We start from the raw sequence: 19,907 nt of genomic DNA on the forward strand, positions 1-19,907 counted from the left end.
TCCGTCTGTCCGCTTCCCAGGCTCCGGGTTCCTGAGGCCTGAGAAACCGCGGACGGAGAAGGAGACCTGGAAACCCGAGAATTAGCCCTGGGAGAGGAGTCTGTGGGGGTGGGGGGTGGGGGGGTCACGGCGAGCAGCGCCCCTTCCCCCGGCGTTCGGAGGTTGTTTCAGTCTAGAGGGCTCATGAACTTGGTGGTAGTCTGTGTCCGGAAGGTCGGGCCTTAGACCTTCTGTTCCCTCCCACCCCCTTCTTTTGGGAACAGTGTGAGGCCGACAGGTGCTGGGGTCTTGTGAATCTCGCTCTTGAGCCCTGAAACGGTGCCCGGGTCGGCGGATCCCTCTGTTGTGGCTTGATAGGATTGGTTGAGAACCCGGAACTGGAAGCTGGTTTGGTGTCCACTGGGGAAGGAAAGGTTTGAAGGGTGGAGGCTGTGATTACCAGAAAGCCTCAGCTCAGAGCCTCCCTCACATCTGGTTATACTGCCCCTCTCCACCCCGAAATTTAAGCAGAGTTGTTCTTCAGGCTCCTGAGTGGTGAATGACCAGGTTTTCTGCAGACATATGCATTTATTCCTTAACTCCCTCACCGGCCCAGCACCATCCCATGTTGCAAAGGAAGCTTCCCCCATTCCATCTTCCTCCAAAGTACATCTTGAGTGTGCAACCTGAATAATCCAGGCTGCAGGTCAAACTGAGACAAAAGTGAAGGAGTAACTCCATGTGGCAAAATGATGTACTTTTAATTGAACTGTTGTTATAACACGATGTTTGAAAGTACTTTAATTGTAGTAGGTTTTTATAAAGCTAAATTTAAGTTGAACATTAAGTTAAAATCACTCTTGACAACGTAAGAAATATAATTCAGTGACTCACAGGAAGTCATATAGCTGGTTACTGGCAGGACTGGGATTTGAAGCAGGTCTCTTGACTCACAGTGACTATTCTGCCACATCATGTTAAATTTTTAATGTTTGTGTTTGAAATAGTTTCTCTCTGCCTGTCCCCTCTCTTCCTGTTTTCTCTTCTCTCCCCTCTCCTTCCTCTCTCCTCCCTCTTTTCTCTGTGATTTTCAAGTCATATTCAAAGGCCAGATCCAGTACCTGGACTTTTTCAGAGGAAAAGTGCTATTAAAAAACTAAAGGGTATGTCAAAATACTTTTGAGAACTAAAAGTTGCGTATAAACATGGTCATGTTACATGGTGAAGTGTCCTGTTGTCACTTCTCATAGAGTGAGGAGTGGTTTCTCTATAGAGGAAAATATTCTGTAGAGAACTATTTCTTGGTAATTGCATCATACCCTGTGGGTCTTCTTGTGGAGTACTAGAATAATACTCAGAGACCACTCTGTCTTTAAGGGTAATAGATACTGATCTTTCCATATCCATAAAAATGGCCAGAATTATGAGTTGTTTGCCAGAAATTACTTCTAGGTTACAAAAAATATGAAGGGCAAAAATCATAAGAGATTGAAAAGAGAAGGTGAGATACTGATTAGGGAAACTGTATCAGATTCACTGTTTGGCTGTAGAGATAAATTTAAGAAAGAAAAATAATTTGTTTTGAAATAACTTACGCTTTTTGTAGAAAGCCTACAAACGTTGTTAAGCATAAAAAAATTTTTTTTCTAATACTTTTAAAATCTTGTTAATATTTTGCATACTTACCTCTCTAAATAAATGTAGCAGAATAGAAGGTATTTTAGAGAATAAAGGTTAACCTATAAAGGTTAATAGGCTGGAAAATAAAGCCCACGAAAAGGTTTAGTAAGCCAGAGTTACACGTGGAGCTAAATTCAGTTCGAATACAGTGTTTACCAAAGTAGTTTTAATAATCATTTGCCAGTTAGCAAATATTTATAGAACATCTGTCTGATCACAATTTGAATTACTTATCTAATTGGCAGTTCTGTTCTTGTGATGGAACCTGCTTACTCAGTAACCCACCTGTCTAAAAATACATCCTTTATCTTCTCTAGTGTACTTTCTTCCTCCTCCTTCCAGCTTCCCCTCTCAGATTTCAAGCTTATTCCCTCCCACATTCAGCCATTGAATATCTAAGTTCCCACTTAGCTGAGGTCATTTTTTTTCTCTCCCTTAAATGGCATGCTCCAAAAAGCCATATATTCTATTACCAGAATGATTTTTTTTCAGGCAAACTATGCCTCCGCCCTGAAGAACTAGATCTGTTTAGTGGTGTTCATAAGATAACAGCTGAAACATAAAATCCTAAACTTCTGTGGGCAGGTAGTTCCCCCCCCCCCCCACCTCTATCTCAAAATCATTTTGGGATTTATCATTCTCTGCCTTAAAAGCCTTTCTGGGATGGGTAACTAAGCGTAAAAGTTCAGTGTGACAACATTTTCTTCCCTGAGCTTTTATGTATAGATAGCTTTAAAGTCAGGGTCTTAGACACTGAGTTCTTGTATTTGGGGCTTGCTTTTTGAAACACACCCTTTGCCTTTAAATTATTTTTAAACTCCACTGAATTTGCAGCGTCTTGGGCAAAGTCAGGTATTGTAGACACACTGGTTTTGGGTAAATCAGAAGAGGTATTTGAGTCACCTGGCGAACGCAAAAAAGGCCTGATCCTCCCGGTATCGTCTCTGTACCTCATTGTATTAGTACTGGTGTGGTTTGAATTGATCCATTAGACGTGCGATTACAACTTTAGTCCCTAAGCTGTATAATCTCTGCCTCTATAACTGCTTATCGTATTTTGTGGATGAATTGAATCCTGGAACACCATTTCTCTACTAAAGCTCCATGTATATAATGTCTGGATTGGGAAATCCCTTCTCAGTTGTGTGTGCTTTTAAGGAGAGCTACCTGAATCAGAGAAAAAGCATCTGACCAGATACATCATGGCAGTGTCTTTTCATTTTGCTCTGTGACAGTCTTTACTTGGCAGCTCACAGGATAAGTTAAGGGGATGTTTCATTTATCACTAACCAAAGAATCAGTTACTTATCAGTTGACTCTTTTCTGCTTGTCTTTCTGAGATGGGTTTACTCAGGATTAAAAGTGATCATTTTCCCCTTAAATTATTTATTTCTTAATGGTTCTTCCTGCATTGGTTTTGTACACGAGTTTTGAGATTGTGAGATAAGTGAAATAAGGCTAAGTTGGAATGAAGTTGTCTGATATAGCCTAAACTAACTTTTCTGTGGTTCACAGATTATAACATTCTGCTCCAGTTACTTTATGAAAAAGGCTTTCTCGTTAATCTCTTTGATGGTTAGGTTTATAGATCATAAGTTGTTACTAGCCCTAATTGCTTTGTGCCTGGACATTAAGGCTTTTGACATTATTGTTCTCCTGGTTTGTTCAATATGTATAAGAAGCCAAGAAGTGTTTGCTTAGGGAACTACGTAAATCAGAGAGCTAAGTAAATATTTATTTAACTAAACTCTTTAAGTACCTTAAAAAATAAGTACTGTAGAATTCAGAGATGTCAGTTTTAGCCATTTGTGGCTATTACAAATACTGATTCCTGTCATCAAAAAGAGTACTTCTGGATACATGTGGTTCCATTTATAACTGTGGGTCATTTATCCTATTGATATGGCTTGCTCCAGATCAGTGGTTTACAGAACCTGGTTGCTCATTGGAAGCATCTGGGCCAATGTTAATACAGTTCTGTGCAGGCCCTCTGCCCGGCTGCTTGTATCTGCGGGACCCAAACATGGCTTGTGTTTGTCTGCTTCGTTTTTAGTTCCCAGTCATTTGTTTTTTCTTTAGTATGTCTCTCCCTGAAAGATAGGAATTAAACAGCAAAGCAGAAAACAGAATACCCTTGTCACAGTAGAAAAAGTACAGAAATTTCTTTATATCATCAAATGCTTAGTGTTAAGATTTTCCTGTTTCAAAGAGAAAAAAACTTTTAACAAATTGAATGTTCAAAGCAGGAGCCTACGTTACTTCTCACTTTCTGAATGTTACTGATTGTGTCCTCCTGGTGTGGTTTCATGTTTCTCTGTTCCATTTATTCCCTATACATTTATAGTTAACTTTATGTGGGCTTAACCACCAACTCAATAGTGAGGTTCATTTGTTTTTCAGTTTTTAAAAAGATATTGTCTAATATATAATTATCGATATGTAAGGTTTACTGCTTCCAAAGCAATCTAGAAAACAAACTATATTTACAGAAGGCTAACTTCTATCCCTGGTCTAGTCTATTCTCTTAACTTCCTCCTCATATAAGAAACCTTAAAAGTTTTTTTTTTAATTTTTAGTTCTTTCTTTTAAAAAGAAATGTGAGCAGTCTACTTGTATCTGTATATCTGTATGTTTCTCCATCCCCTTCGTAAACTCTGGCACATTATTCATACTTTCTCTGCCCACCTCACCCTCTCCCCTCTTAAACTCTGTAAAGTGTATGCTAGAGTATAAAGTATGTTCAGGATAGAAATACCCCTCATTTTTTCTGAACTGTTTATTTCTCCTCTGGGCAGATGCGGCTGCTATTGTTCCCACTCTTTTGCTTTAACAAATATGTTAAACTACTGTCAGAGCTACTTTTGCTAGTGTATCTTTGAGATATTAATAGATTCCTGTAATTGAAGTTGCTCAGGCAAATAATAAATGTAACTTTGTAGATGTTGCTAGATAGTAGAAATTCCACAGGAGTTTTGCCATTTTGAGTTCTCACCAACAAGGTAACAAACTTTTCTCATGTTTGCAATCTTTGCCATGGGGTTTTTAACTCTTTATCACCTTAGTTGATCCTCGGATACAGTCAGCTCGAGAAGCACTGGAGCGTACTACTCAACTCAGTAATATTTTGGATGGGTTAAAACTTGTAAAAGCCTTGTAAAAAATGTCTGGTTGTCACAGTTGCTGACAACGTGTTCCACACTGTAGACTCTGTTAATAGCTTTGTAGTGACCCAGCTTTTAGGTGCGCTATATTTCACTTCATCGTTTGTTAAATATTACTATTTTAATATAAATGATACTTTAATATAAAATATGGTTATTGGTCATCTCCAGTTTTCCACAGTTGTGAAAAAAATGTGCAGATGATTCACATACAATGATATTCACTATAGATCTGCAGATATATTCTCAGGTTAATTCTCTAGAATTGTATATTCTTAGATCCTTTTTTTTTTTTCTTTTATGATATGTCTTTTATTTAGGATTTCTGATACATTGTACAAATGTGTCCTACTGGAAAGTTGTACAGATGTTTATTTCTATGAACAATGTATGAGTATATCCACTTCCTCACACTCTAGTTACAATGGGTGTTTTTGTAGTCTGTGCCAATTTAGTAGACAACAATATTATCGGTTTAAATGTATATTTATTTGATTACAACCAAAGGTTTGTTTTCTTCATAATTAATGACTGTTTATAGTTCTGCTTGAATATGTATGTATGTGTTTGTTATTTACCCCTTTTCAAAACCTTGTTTGCTCATTACTGTAATTCAGAATAGATGTGCTCACAAGATGCAGTTTAAGAATGACAGCAAGTGTCCTTTCTTCCTTTAGTGTCCATTCATGAGGTAGCAGGATGCCAAAAATACTGTCAGGGCATAGCTGTCAGGGCATCTGTGTGCAAGTTCCACCTCTTCCACATCCTTAGCAGTGTATCCTTGGGTCCATCACCTAACTGCATTTTTTATTCTCTAAGGTAAGCACTCCAGATTTGATGATTCAGTGATTCTTTGGTAGTCTGTCTTGTTTTTTAAAAGGATACTCCTCTGGCTTCTCTAATTAGTGAATTTCTTACTTGATCGGGTAGTTCTCAGAAACTCTGCTGGCTTTGCAGGTCTGTGCCCCTCACTCTGCTATCCAGTGGGGGAAGAGCGCGCTTTGCTCACAGCTGTTCTTGTCTCACTGTGCTCGTTCCATTTAACTAACTAATGAAGAAACGCAGTTCGGCTTTCACAGCATTCAGTGCTCGTTAGCCTACCTTTGATCCCATGGAGAGGATCTACCTGGGTTTCAGGCTGCAGCAAATTTATTTCCTTGGTATTATTCTTTTCTTTCCTCCTGTCATTTGAGAGCCTGTTTACTATCTGCTGTGAAAGAGAAAGATGATTGAGATTCATATCACACTTTCAAGGAATTTATAGTTCAGTGAGGGAGAAAAGATCTATATGTAAATAATTAGAATTCCACAATGAGAATGATAGGTGTCTTTAAGGTATTTGTAGAAGCGAGTTGTAGATCTTGCTTCTTCCAGTGTCCTCACCCCAGGCATGCTGATTCAGAATCTGTACTTTAATCGTGTGCCTTGCCGATTCATGTATGACCATTAAGTAGGAGAAGTATAGCTGTCGATGTCTGAAAAGAAGCAGATTTCTTCTCATTGGCAGAATCAGAAGTCTTGAAGGAAGACGAGAACAGAGCTTTCAAAGGTTAAATTGATGAGTTAATTTCTAGTCTTGAGTGGAATGAATAAGAAAGCTTATATCCTTCAATGACTTAGTAAATCTGTATCATGAATTGGATACGTGTTTTGGGGGTTTTCTTTCTTTTTCTTTTTTTAAGGAGTCTTGCTGTGTGGCTCACTGACATGGCCAGATGTCACAATTGGCCCTAAAGAAGCTAGCAAACCTTTTGGCCAGTTTCCATTAGAACAGCTCATTATTATCTTAGCCAAAATAAAAATCATGGTCTTTAGTGGATTCTCAGTAGCATTCCAGTTACTCCACTCAAGAGGAGAAGGACAAAAATGCGACTGACTTTGGAGAAATTTCTTAGGTGATGCCGTGGGTCTCAGGTCTTGGCTCTGCTCTCGCAGAGCCTGCAGTCGGAGTCTAACTGCTTTGGTTCCCTCAGCGATGTTGCGCGAGACCTCTGATTCCTCTGGTTGTGTGGTTTTCTCATTATGTACAACCTTGACCATTATATTTTAATGTATCTAGTTTTTAGTCACCTGACATGAACATTACTAAAATAATACCCAAAAAAAGGGGAAAAGAAGGAAGAAATCATTTCAGAAAAATATTTGAGTATTGGAGCTAAAGAAAACTGTCAAGTGAATTAGAGTGCCAATACTTTTCCCGTTTCTTCCTTAAGATTAGAAGAGTCCAGTAGTGGAAGGAAGCTGTTGTAATTGAATTTAAGTGATTTTAGAAAAAGATCTTTAGGCATCAGAAGAATTTTTAACACTGGAAAAAAGGAATTTCTATGGGACTCTACCATGAGTGTTTTGCTCAGTTCAGTAGGTGGGTCACATGCAGTAGAATGACTGAAGGTTTGATTGTCTGTAACTGTACTGTAAATTCATTAAAATGGAATAAAATGTAAAATTCCACTCCTCAGTGACAGTAGACATTTCTCAAGGGCACAGTGGTCACATGTGTGTGCTCAGTCGCTCAGTTGTGTCCGACTCCTTGCGAACCTCTGGACTGTAGCTTGCCAGACTTCTCCATCCTTGGGATTTTTCAGGCAAGAATACTGGAGTGGATTACCATCTCCCTTCTCCAGGGGATCTTTCTAACCCAGGGATCGAACCAGCATCTCCTGTGTCTTCCTGCATTGCAGGTGAATTCTTTACCCACTGAGCCATGATTACTGTATTGAACAAAGCAGATGATGAACCATTTCCATTGTTGCATAAAGTGCCATTGGATGCTGCTGGTCTAGTTGTCATCTGTCTCAGAAACCCAAGACGAAGGTGAGGTTAAGAATGAGGAAAATGTCTCAAATAGTGTTTCAGGGCTTTTGAGGAGCATATATCTTGCCTCTCCAAGGGGTAGCAACAACCTGGAAAAATGTTAGTTGTCTTATTAGCACAGATTTGTCTTTTGGTAGCCTGATAGCAAATTTAGGGAGGTATCAGACAATATCCCTGGGTTGGGAAGATCCCCTGGAGAAGGGAAAGGCTACCTACTCCAGTATTCTGACCTGGAGAATTTCGTGGACTGTATAGTCCATGGGGTCGCAAAGACCCGGACATGACTGAGCAACTTTCACCTCACCTCAGACAATATAGTTAAAACTCAAAAATAAGAGTTTGAGTGTTTAGTATTGATTCATCTACTAGTTCACAAGGCAATTTAGGACAAGTCACTGTCCTTCTTGGGGCTTTGTTTTTCAACTGGAAATTGAGTAGGATTGCATAGACTGTTTGGAGCAGTCCAGTGAGCCTTCCAGTGGAATGTGACTGGGACGTTGGGATTTGAGGGACTACAGTTTGTGATAAAGCCCCTTTTGAGGGCTTCATCTTCAGAAATGATACTTTAGAGAAAAATTTACTGATTAAGAACATTACTACATTTTAGTTATTAAAATTACCTGTAGAAAGATGGCCCCCATATGTTTTGTTTGCCTCAGGTTTCAGGATACCTTTGCCAGGAGTTTAATCTTCTAAGTTGATAAACCCAGAAGTTAATGTGCATTTTTCTCCCTGCCCACTTTAAAATGGCCAGAAGTTATATGAGTTCATTAAAACAAACCAATATCTAATATATAAAGCATTTTCTAAGAAATTTGAGCCAACTCCAAAATGTTGAAGAAACTGTGATTTAGTGATGGAGTGAAAGTGTGAAAGTGTTAGTTGCTCAGTAGTGTCCAGCTGTTCGCAACCCCATAGACTTAGCTCACCAGGCTCCTCTGTCCATAGAATTCTCCAGACAAGAATTCTGGAGTGGGTTGCCATTTCCGTCTTTAGAGGATCTTCCCAGCCCAGGAATCGAAGCCAGGTCTCCTGCACTGCAGGCGGATTCTTTACCATCTGAGCCGCCAGGGAAGCCAGTGATGGGGCGGAGATCATGAAGAGCTTTGTCGAGTGGAATCGTAAATGTAGTTAAATTTCTTGATCCTTTGGACAAGATACTCTCAAATTGACATGCCTGCTGTTTAGCTGGGTTTTTGAAGTTTTATAAAATGTAGGGGGAAATGCCAACTGTTAAAATATTACTGAAACAATATAGAAGTCTGTTTTTGAGTGAAGAATGGTTTCAGTTGTGTGTGTAATCTAAGACAGAGTTGTTGTTTTTTTTTTTTTTTTTTGGCTGTGCCAGACAACATGAGGGATCTTTGTTCACTGACCAGGGATCAAACCTGTGCCCCCTGCAGTGGAGGAGCCATAACCAGTAGATTACCAGAGGATTCCCTAAGAGAGAATCTGACCCAATTGAAGTAAAACCCCAGCTAGCTAGTGAAAGCTCATTTCTGTAATGACTTCACATTCTGAAAGAGCTGAGATGAAGAAGAGCTACCCTTTTTTTGGTAGTCAAAATAATTCTTTGATAACAGCTACTCAAATTGACTCATTTCTCAATTTTTCTAGCACAGTTTTTACTACTAAAATGGATTCTGATTCTCATAGGAAGTCTTGTGATCTGTTCACAGTTAACACAAGTACCACAGTGTTGCAAAATATTTGGTTCTTAATTTAACCTTGGAAAGAACAGTTTCAGGTACCCTGATTTTGCTTTAGAACTGTAAAAACTGCACTGCATTTTAAAGCATATTCTATTTGTTTCAGAAACTGTCCAGTTTGTTTATTATTTAAATGTGCCTGCACTCTGATCTTAAGTATCTTCCAGAAGCAAAGTGAAGCACTTTTCCCTTAATAATAACTTGAGAGCATATCAACTAAAGAAAACTTCTAGGAGAATATTTAATTTAGGAGTCAGAGATTTGGGCTCAAATCTTGGGTCTGGTGCTTTTCGGCTTTTGTTGTCTTGCCTATTAACTTCTGAGGAATAATACAGGCTTTGTGTCTGACTCATAGGAGGTGTTATTTGCATGGTTCTGTGATTCTGTGGAACAAAAAGTGCTGAAAAGGTGTCATACTTTGTTATTGTCAGATACTAGTTTCTGTTACAGTGCCTTACACAGATTACGTGCTCAATGATAATTTTGTTGAGTGTATGAAAGAAAGAAAAGGTAGGTTAGGGTAAGGAGGGTCAGGAGTGCCCAGAGGAGTAGCCTTTTGTGAGCATCACCAAGAAGGTGAGCTTTGAACTGGGTGAGGCAGGCAGTCCTGGGGATTTCGTGAGGGGAAGAGCCTTCCAGGCAAGGGCATTAGCCAGAGCAGTCCCTAATGTGAGAGTGTCACAGGCGCATTGAAGAAGCGGCAGGAAAGGCAGTGTGCGTGTCACGCTGTGAAGAAGGTGCAGTGCATTAGAGGGTTAAGTCATGGACCTCAACACGTTTTGCAAAGCTGTCTTTATTGTTGACATTTTCTTTTTTCTTATTTTATATGCTGTGCTTTATTTTTCTAAAAATTGCTGATGTGACCCAAGAAGGTGGAACTCGCTGACAGGCTTGCTGGCAACGTTGGTCTCAGCCGTGGCCCAGTTGGCTCTGCTGGGGGTAGCCTTGGCTGACCACCCCAGTGCTCCCCCAGCTCGCCAGATTAAAAACATTCTCTGTGTGTAACATGACGGGTCACAACTTGAAGTTGTAATAATTCAAGCTGTTAAGACAGATTTCCTGACTTTTTTTTTGATTCCTAAATGCAGTATGCTTTCATAGTACAGAAAAGCATAATGAAGGAAAAAGTACATACTCCCACCACTAAAACACTTCAGTGTGTGTGCATCCTTCCCAGTTTTGTGTGTGCGTGTTTGAAAGGCCTTTTCGCAGTGAAATGTATGTTTTGAACAATGCAGTGTCGGGCTCGTGCTCTGGTTTGGCCCTGCTGTAGTCTGCCATTACTGGCTACCTGGGACCAGAGTCTGCCCCCAAGTGTACATGCGTCTGTGCCCATGGAACTTGGAAATGGCCCTGAGCTTGACCACTTAACGTTAGCAAGTTATTTAGCTTTTCAGAGCTTCCTTTTTCTTGCCTGGCAAATAGAATACAGTCCTCTCTTTTGAAGAGTTCTGGGAAGACAAAATGAGACTATTTATGACTGTGTCCATGGTACATCGTGGGCATTTACATTTTTTTATTTCTGTCGTGTAAGTGCTCAACAAATGTTGTTTAGTTTAATGAATCAGTGAGTGAATGAATGAATGACTGAATATATTTGCTCTTTTGGGTAACTTTCAAGTTGTCCATCCTGTGGTATTACAGTTGGGTGCATTGAAGTCATGAGCTGGCATGATAAGCGTCCAGCCCCTGTGGTCTTCTGATACTGATTGCACTGTCAATATTATACTAAAAAGAACAACTTTAAAATGTGACCATACAGTGAATAAATTATTGCCTAGAACCCAGAATGTTAGGTCCATGAATCAAGGCAAATTGGAAGTGGTCAAACAGGAGATGACAAGAGTGAACATCGACACTAGAAATCAGTAAACTAAGATGTACTGGAATGGGTGAATTTAACTCAGATGACCATTATATCTACTACTGTGGGCAGGAATCCCTTAGAAGAAATGGAGTAGCCATCATAGTCAACAAAAGAGTCCAAAAGGCAGTCCTTGGATGCAATCTCAAAAATGACAGAATGATCTCTGTTTGTTTCCAAGACACACCATTCAATATCACAGTAATCCAAGCCTATGCCCTGACCAGTAACGCTGAAGAAGCTGAAGTTGAACAGTTATATGCAGACCTACAGGACCTTCTAGAACTGACACCCAAAAAAGATGTCATTTTCATTATAGGGGATTGGAATGCAAAAGTAGGAAGTCAAGAAACACCTGGACTAACAGGCAAATTTGGCCTTCGAGTACAGAATGAAGCAGGGCAAAGGCTAATAGAGTTCTACCAAGAGAACGCACTGGTCATAGCAAACACCCTCTTCCAACAACACAAGAGAAGACTCTCTACATGAACATCACCAGATGGTCGACACTGAAATCAGATTGATTATATTTTTTGCAGCCAAAGATGGAGAAGCTCTATACAGTCAGCAAAAACAAGACCAGAGGCTGACTGTGGCTCAGATCATGAACTCCTTATTGCCAAATTCAGACTGAAAATGAAAAAAGTGGAGAAAACCACTAGACCATTCAGGTATGACCTAAATCAGATCCCTATGACTATGCAGTGGAAGTGAGAAATAGATTTAAGGGACTAGACCTGATAGAGTGCCTGATGAACTATGGACAGAGGTTCCTGACATTGTACAGGAGACAGGGATCAAGACCATCCCCATGGAAAAGAAATGCAAAAAGGCAAAATGGCTGTCTGAGGGGGCCTTACAAATAGCTGTGAAAATAAGGGAAGCAAAAAGCAAAGGAGAAAAGGAAAGATATTCCCATCTGAATGCAGAGTTCCAAAGAATAGTAAGGAGAGATAAGAAAGCCTTCCTCAGTGATCAGTGCAAAGAAATAGAGGAAAATAGTAGAATGGGAAAGACTAGAGATCTCTTCAAGAAAATGAGAGATACCAAGGGAACATTTCATGCAAAGATGGGCTCAATAAAGGACAGAAGTGGTAGGGACCTAACAGAAGCAGAAGATATTAAGAAGAGGTGGCAAGAATACACAGAAGAACTGTACAAAAAGTTGTTCATGACCCAGGTAATCACGATGGTGTGATCACTCACCTAGAGCCAGACATCCTGGAATGTGAAGTCAAGTGGGCCTTAGGAAGCATTGCTACGATCAAAGCTAGTGGAGGTGATGGAATTCCAGTTGAGCTATTTCAAATCCTGAAAGATGATGCTGTGAAAGTGCTGCACCCAATATGCCAGCAAATTTGGAAAACTCAGCAGTGGCCACAGGACTGGAAAAGGTCAGTTTTCATTCTATTCCCAAAGAAAGGCAATGCTAAAGAATGCTCAAACTACCACACAATTGGAATCATCTCACATGCTAGTAAAGTGATGCTTAAAATTCTCCAAGCCAGGCTTCAGCAATATGTGAACCAAGAACTTCCAGATGTTTAAGCTGCTTTTAGAAAAGGCAGAGGAACCAGAGATCAAATTGCCAATCATCCCCTGGATCATCAAGAAAGCAAGAGAGTTCCAGAAAAACATCTGCTTCTGCTTTATTGACTATGCCAAAGCCTTTGACTGTGTGGATCACAATAAACTGTGGAAAATTCTGAAAGAGATGGGAATACCAGACCACCTGACCTGCCTCTTGAGAAACCTGTATGCCGGTCAGGAAGCAACAATTAAAACTGGACATGGAACAACAGACTGGTTCCAAAGAGGAAAAGGAGTACGTCAAGGCTGTATATTGTCACCCTGCTTATTTAACTTATATGCAGAGTACATCATGAGAAACGCTGGGCTGGAGGAAGCACAAGCTGGAATCCAGATTGCCGGGAGAAATAGCAATAACCTCAGATATGCAGATGACAATACCCTTATGGCAGAAAGTGAAGAACTCAAGAGCCTCTTGATGAAAGTGAAAGAGGAGCATGAAAAAGTTGGCTTAAAGCTCAACATTCAGAAAACTAAGATCGTGGCATCTGGTCCCATCACTTCATGGCAAATAGATGGGGAAACAGTGGAAACAATGGCTGACTTTATTTTTCTGGGTTCCAAAATCACTGCAGATGGTGATTGCAGCCATGAAATTAAAAGACACTGCTTGGAAGGAAAGTTATGACCAACCTAGACAGCATATTAAAAAGCAGAGACATTACTTTGCCAACAAAGGTCCATCTAGTCAAGGCTGTGGTTTTTTCAGTAGTCATGTATGGATGTGAGAGTTGGACTATAAAGAAAGCTGAGCGCAAAAGAATTGATGCTTTTGAACTGTGGTGTTGGAGAAGACTGTTGAGAGTCCCTTGGACTGCAAGGAGATCCAAGCAGTCCATCCTAAAGGAGATCAGTCCTGGGTGTTCATTGGAAGGACTGATGCTGAAGCTGAAACTCCAATACTTTGGCCACCTGCTGCAAAGAGCTGACTCTTTTGAAAAGACTCTGATGCTGGGAAAGATTGAGGGCAGTAGGAGAAGGGGACAACAGAGGATGAGATGGTTGGATGGCATCACCGACTCGATGGACATGTGTTTGGGTGGACTCCGGGAGTTTGTGATGGACAGGGAGGCCTGGCGTGCTGTGGTTCATGGGGTCACAAAGAGTCAGACACGAATGAGCGACGAAACTGAACTGAGTTCTGTTTTATAACTGTACTTAGATTTGTACTTAAATTCAGTATATAATGATGAAAACAGTTTGCGGAAACAGTGGTATTTTGTTGTACAGACTGCTGGTTTTAGAGTTAAAAGTGATATTTTGTTGTGCAGACCACTGGTTTTAGAATTAAAAGAGAGTTGGGTTTGAACCCTGTTCCACCACTAGTTTGCACAAGTCACAGTCTATTTGGGTCTTACTCCTTCCGCAGCTGTTTGCATTTCCCGTATGTCACGTCCTACAAACTTTCAATTTCCTCATTTTAAACTAGAGATAATTCCTACTTCAGCTTCAGGAGTTACTGTGATGATGTAAAAGAGCTGTGTGTTTATAAATAGTAAAGCTACGTGTTGTAACGCTGAAATATTCTTGTATGCTTCACACATATATTTGTTACTCATATCTTCCCCTGCTGCCTAGGTATACAGTGTAGTACATCCCTTTCAGAGAGAGTTGATGCGTTGTAGAAGTAGTTCTTTGATCGGAAATTCCAGGATAGCTGAAAGTCCTAGTTCCTTCTCAGCCCTACCCCTCTTTGTGGTTGTGTGATATTAAACACATTTCTTTATCTTTCTGACCCTCAAGTTTCGTATTTTGAAAGTGAGGATAACCAGTTCCCGAGGTTGTGTGCTTAAGGTGTAGTGTACATAGAGTACTTTGCATCGTGTCTGGCTGGTAGAAGAGATTGTTTTCTGCAAGGTAGTGAGTGGAGAAGGGAGATGGAGCTGTGCTTCTGCCGAGGAGGCGGCGCCGAGGAGGAGGGCCACGCCTGTCCTGATGGACCTCCGGCGCTTGTGCTGCCTTCCAACCTTCCGAACGAGCAAACGGATGAGGCTTCTTACTTCAAAAGTCTGATTCTAAGCACTGCTGTTTCTCAAAGTGCTCATCAACTTGTCTCTTGCCCCTGGTAAGCTACAACATAGTCTTATCAAAATAGTGACAGATGTAACTGTGATTGATAGAAATAAAAATTAACTTGATATGCATTTCTGCTTTTACTACAAAGCAAATAAATTCCTCTAAGTGCTTTAAATGAAAGTGGGAAACATGCTTTATGCTTTTCTGTTTGAAAGGCATCATTTGCTCCATGCAGAAAGGCATCATTTCCAGTACTTTATACTCTCAAAATCATTAAAAAAATACATCCCTGACTGTTGTAGTTGATGAGATATTTGGAAAATGATGATGATTCCTTAGAAATATATAATCTTTCTCTAGTAGAATTTAGAGAAGAGAAGACTATTGCAGCATATTTTGGTCACTGAAAAGATGTAAATATAAAAATCCTATTTGTGTAAGTGTGGAAGATTTCAAATTGCTGGTTATACAGTTTCATATGTTCCCATAAGCTTAACTTGCATATACTGTAGTTATCCCTTAAATATAGCTTCTATCAGCATGTGAAGTTATTTACACATAAGCATGTATAATATATACCACTTTTAGTAAGTTTTGGCCATTAAGCTAGATCTGCTTGTAGATTTGATGAAAACTGAGGATATAACAGATCTTTTTGAGTTTAGAAATTGTGATAAAGGTATTCGGTAAGAACCTATTGGCATATAAGATAGTTTTTATAAAGAGTATTTCAAGTTGGATCAAGAAAAACTCATCATATGGTCTTCCTTTTCTAATCTCATGAATACATCCACAACCCCCTCCAATTGGGAAGATGGGTACTTGGTCAGAAGAGAAGGGTAAATTATGTTTCCCAGTCCACAACACTAAGTTGTAAAGACCTCCTTTACATACACTAGTTATTGTCTTGAACACAAGGGTGGTTTAAGGTGTATAAGATGAGCCTTCAAGAAATAGCTTTTAATTCTGCGAAGTATTCAATATTCTGTAGCAGAATAATCAGATTTTAAATCTTCTTCTCATTTGGCCATGAGCAAGGGAAACCACCCAGGAAGCAGTTAACTGCACTCACAGTGTGGTGTTGGACGCCTCAGTGTACGGCGTTCTTAGCGTACCTTATTTGGGGAACACTTACATGTACAGTGGTACTGACTTCTGTTGATCATCTTCAGCTGTTATTTCTTATGCCAGGTAAATGGTGATATATGAAGAAATTACCAGAAAGTTGTATATATTCCAACATGAATTGATTTTCTAAGAGTATAGTATTTATTCTGGAATATTACTTTGAAGGCTAAGTTAATAAATAGCCCTGAATAGTCTAAAAATGGGATAGAAGATATTTTCTTAATGGCTTAAAATGTGCTTTTATTCAGGTTGTTTAAATGGTTTTTAGTTTAAGGAAGGAACAAGGGTATCTTCTGGGCACATTTTCTTCTAAGAGAAATGCGTGATACTTGTATTACTATCAAAGTTTATCATCCCATTGTTAGGACTGACGTATTTCCTATTACTAAGTTGTTTTAGGTAATTTAAGTCAATTCCATTCACACAAGCCAAATGTGTGCAAGTGTGTCTTTTTTTTCCCTTTTTTTCTGGAAATCATTAAAAAAACATAAAGAAGCATTTCTATTTCTGTTTAGCTTCTGAAATATTTGTTAATGCCTTAGTTCCTAAGTCTGGGGCTTCCCTTGGGGCTCAGCTGGTAAAGAACCTGCCCACAATGTGGGAGACCTGGGTTGGAAAGATTCCCTGGAAAAGGGAAAGGCTACCCACTCCAGTATTCTGATCTAGAGAATTCCATGGACTGTATAGTCCATGGGGTCGCACAGAGTCGGACATGACCGAGCGACTTTCACTTCACTTCTCCCTAAGTCTACAGTGACACCTCCTAACAATTGGCTCGTTTTATCTGTTGGTGGCAGGCAGAGTCTGTGGTTTTGTTGATTTGCATCCATGTAAACATATTTTAAGCTTATAGACTGAAAGTGTGTAAGTGTAGGAGCTTGTGTCTGCCTCACTAGTGGCGCCAGACATGGTTTAGCTTTTAAAATGAGGACTGTGACGATGTTTTTAGACTCCCCTTTAGTAAGTCTCCCACGCATACCCTGATAGCATTTTGTTCTGTCAGGTACTCTGTTTCTTCTTGAAACAGTGTGCCCCTTACTTCTTTTTCTCTCTTTTCTCCTCCTGCATCTTTGTTTTTTTTCAAATTATGAAAGTATGGTAACACATTTACAGGAGACTTGGAAAATACAGAGCAAAGTTACATATATAGTTCCATGATATATTACAATTATCTTTTTAAGTAGATAAATTAAGGTTTTTTAGTTGGAGTTTCAATATCAAACTCTCAAAAATTAATAGAATGACTATACAGAGAAGTAGAAGGATATAATAGACCTGAAAGCACTATGAACCAATTCAACATAATTAAGATTTATACAGGTTTCACATAACAGTAGAATACAAATTCTATTCAGCTTCCCATAGACTATAAACTAAGAGACACTGGAATGTATCCAAGGACATAAGACTAGGAGTAAAAATTTCATGGTTGAAGGTACTGAAGTCATACAGTCTGTTCCCCCTGCTTCTTTTATACTTCAGTGGTTCACTGTTTTCTCTCTCTCTTCCTGTCTTCCACTCCCCCTCGCTGGTTGGGGAAAGGGAAAAGGCCTTCATACAGGTTGCAGAAGGACAGTGAGGAGACAGATGTGCTGTCTAAGAGCTGCTTTTCTCCCTTCTCATCACATCTTGTTACCCAGCGATTCTAACTCTCAGCTTTACCTGTTGCTTCTAAAGACTGGAGTGGCTCGGGCGTCTGTTGGTGTTCTGTTAGTGCCTTGGACTCAGTTCGTTTCTGGGTGTTTTAGTCCTGGTGTGAAAAGTAGGCAAATACAGTTTCCAGACTCTTCCTGCTAGTTGGTAGAAGGCACTTCATCTTCTGTCTGCTGTTTCCTCATTGACTGGGCAAGACATATACCTAGTGAAATTGAAGTAAATCACTGATTGCATAGTAATTGCTTTTCTAAAATAGTCTTACGTTCATTTCCTCTAGGTACTTGGATTTATAGCTTTGCCTCATTGATTTTTGCATCCCTTTAGTTTGTCACCATGACCTGTTTGTCTTTCTTTTGAAAGCTCTACAAATCTCCCCCACCCCAGTCCTTATTTCCCTTTCTTCTTTGTATTACCATTTCACTCAATTAGCTGTATTATCTTACTTGTCTCCAGTAAAGAGAGGAGCACAGTGATTTCAGAACTGAAAGATCAGGGCTCCTTCCTTACTGAGAAGTCTCCCAGGACTTCTTTCTTCTGCTGTAGCAGATGTCAGTCCCTTCATCAGGCTTTCAAGAGTATTATACTCTGGGCTTCCCCGTTGGCACTGGTGGTAGGGCATTCCCCTGCCAATGCAGAAGACTTAAGAGAAGCGGGTTCAATCCCTGGGTTGGGAAGATCTCCTGAAGGAAGGTATGGCAACTCACTCCAGTATTGCCTGGAGAATCCCCCTGGACAAAGGAGCCTGGCAGGCTTTGGTCCATAGGGTCGCAAAGAGGTCGGACACGACTGAGGCGGCTTATCACACAGCACAGCACACACTTACTCTCCTGACGCTTGGTGGTTTTTTCCCTTGACACAAGCTCCCAGGTTCATCGCCCAGCACTGTGCTACGTGGGCTTCTGTAGCCAGGCCCCTCTTCACTCACTGTATCTGTGGGAACTATGCTGCTCATTTCACCCATCCTGCGCTGTCTGCCTTCTCCTAAATTTTTCTGTAAGCTTTGCAATACTTGGTATCATATGTCTTGTGTGCTAACTTTTCATGCATAATCATGAATCTCTTGAAGGACAGAATGTGCCTTTAATGGAATTCCCTGCAGGCCCTACTGGTCCAGCGCTTCCATCCCCATAGACTATAATCAAAGAACTTGATTGAGCTTGTGGGAGAGCAGGTGGCCCTGTTCCTGGTGAGCTGTACCTAATAGAGTGGTCTGTTAAAGGTGTGGGAGGAAAAGGTGAGCAGATGTCCCGTCTGATAGGATAAAACTTTCCACTCCGAAGTGTGTTGCTTCATCCTGTGAGTTCTCTGTCATATCCAGTGTTCAGTTGGAGGCTAAATGGCCATTCTGCCAAGGATGTTGTTGAGCAGAGTTCTGCATGACCCAGGAGGGGAGGGTATTATTCAACCAGATAAATTAGTGTCCCCTTCAGCTTTGTAACTCTAAATAAGTACTGTTTTGACCTAAGAAAGAAGAGGCCAGGGAGACTGATGGGAATTTAGGAATTGAGAAAGGTAATAAGATGTTAAACAGTAATACTAATAATTTATAGCTGAGTAATCTTTGTAGGTTTTGGACATGTTTTTCAGTGCTCTATTTACATCTCATGATGTTGAAAACAAAATTCAAAATTACAAAATACATTTTTGTGACCTTCACATCTAATTATTTGTTCAGCTACTGAGAGACTTCCATTTAGAAGACTATCTGACCTACTCTTTATCCAAAAACTTTGTTTTGAATTACAGAAAGCAAAATGTTCATTGGAATTGCTATGCTAATTTTATTTATGATAAATAGAAAAATTATACTCCTCCCCACAAGGCTAGAGAATGTGAACTTCAGCTGTTTGAAACTTGCTTTTCTCTCTCTTCTAAAATAGAATCCAGTGGTGAGTACAGTATTTTTAAAATTCATTCTCTTCATTTGATTGTGAATTGACATCACTTTTTTAGTTGCTGCTTGTCCGAAGGCAGGCTAGATATTCTTCTCAAGTCTTTTTGTAAGTGGGAGGTCTCTAGAATTATTGCTGTACAATGAATTATGTTTCTTTTTCCTACTTAAAAGTGATCCTTTCACTGTCATAATTTGAGTTCTATTCCCCAAGCAAAGGTTTCAGAAAATGCCTTCTGTTTTCACAGTCAAGTAAATGTCATTCATGTCCTCTTCCAGCTTTAAGTAGATGGGCTTCTTTTGAGGTCTCAAATTATTGTAGGATGTCTAAACATGGAAGAATTTTAAAGTTATTTGGTTAATCTCTTTGCTCATTAAGCAAACATTGTGGAGTCTCTACCATGTATCAGGCACATACT

General features: G+C 39.9%; 1 protein-coding gene across 1 annotated transcript in view; it reads left to right on the forward strand.

Annotated features, from left to right (window-relative positions):
• The window catches only part of ERP44 (endoplasmic reticulum protein 44), an 87,778-nt gene that overhangs the window by 406 nt on the left and 67,465 nt on the right, over nt 1-19,907 (forward strand). The gene's annotated exons all lie outside the window — the stretch shown is intronic.

This window comes from Odocoileus virginianus, chromosome 29 (genome assembly GCF_023699985.2).
Source record: "Odocoileus virginianus isolate 20LAN1187 ecotype Illinois chromosome 29, Ovbor_1.2, whole genome shotgun sequence".
NCBI lineage: Eukaryota > Metazoa > Chordata > Mammalia > Artiodactyla > Cervidae > Odocoileus > Odocoileus virginianus.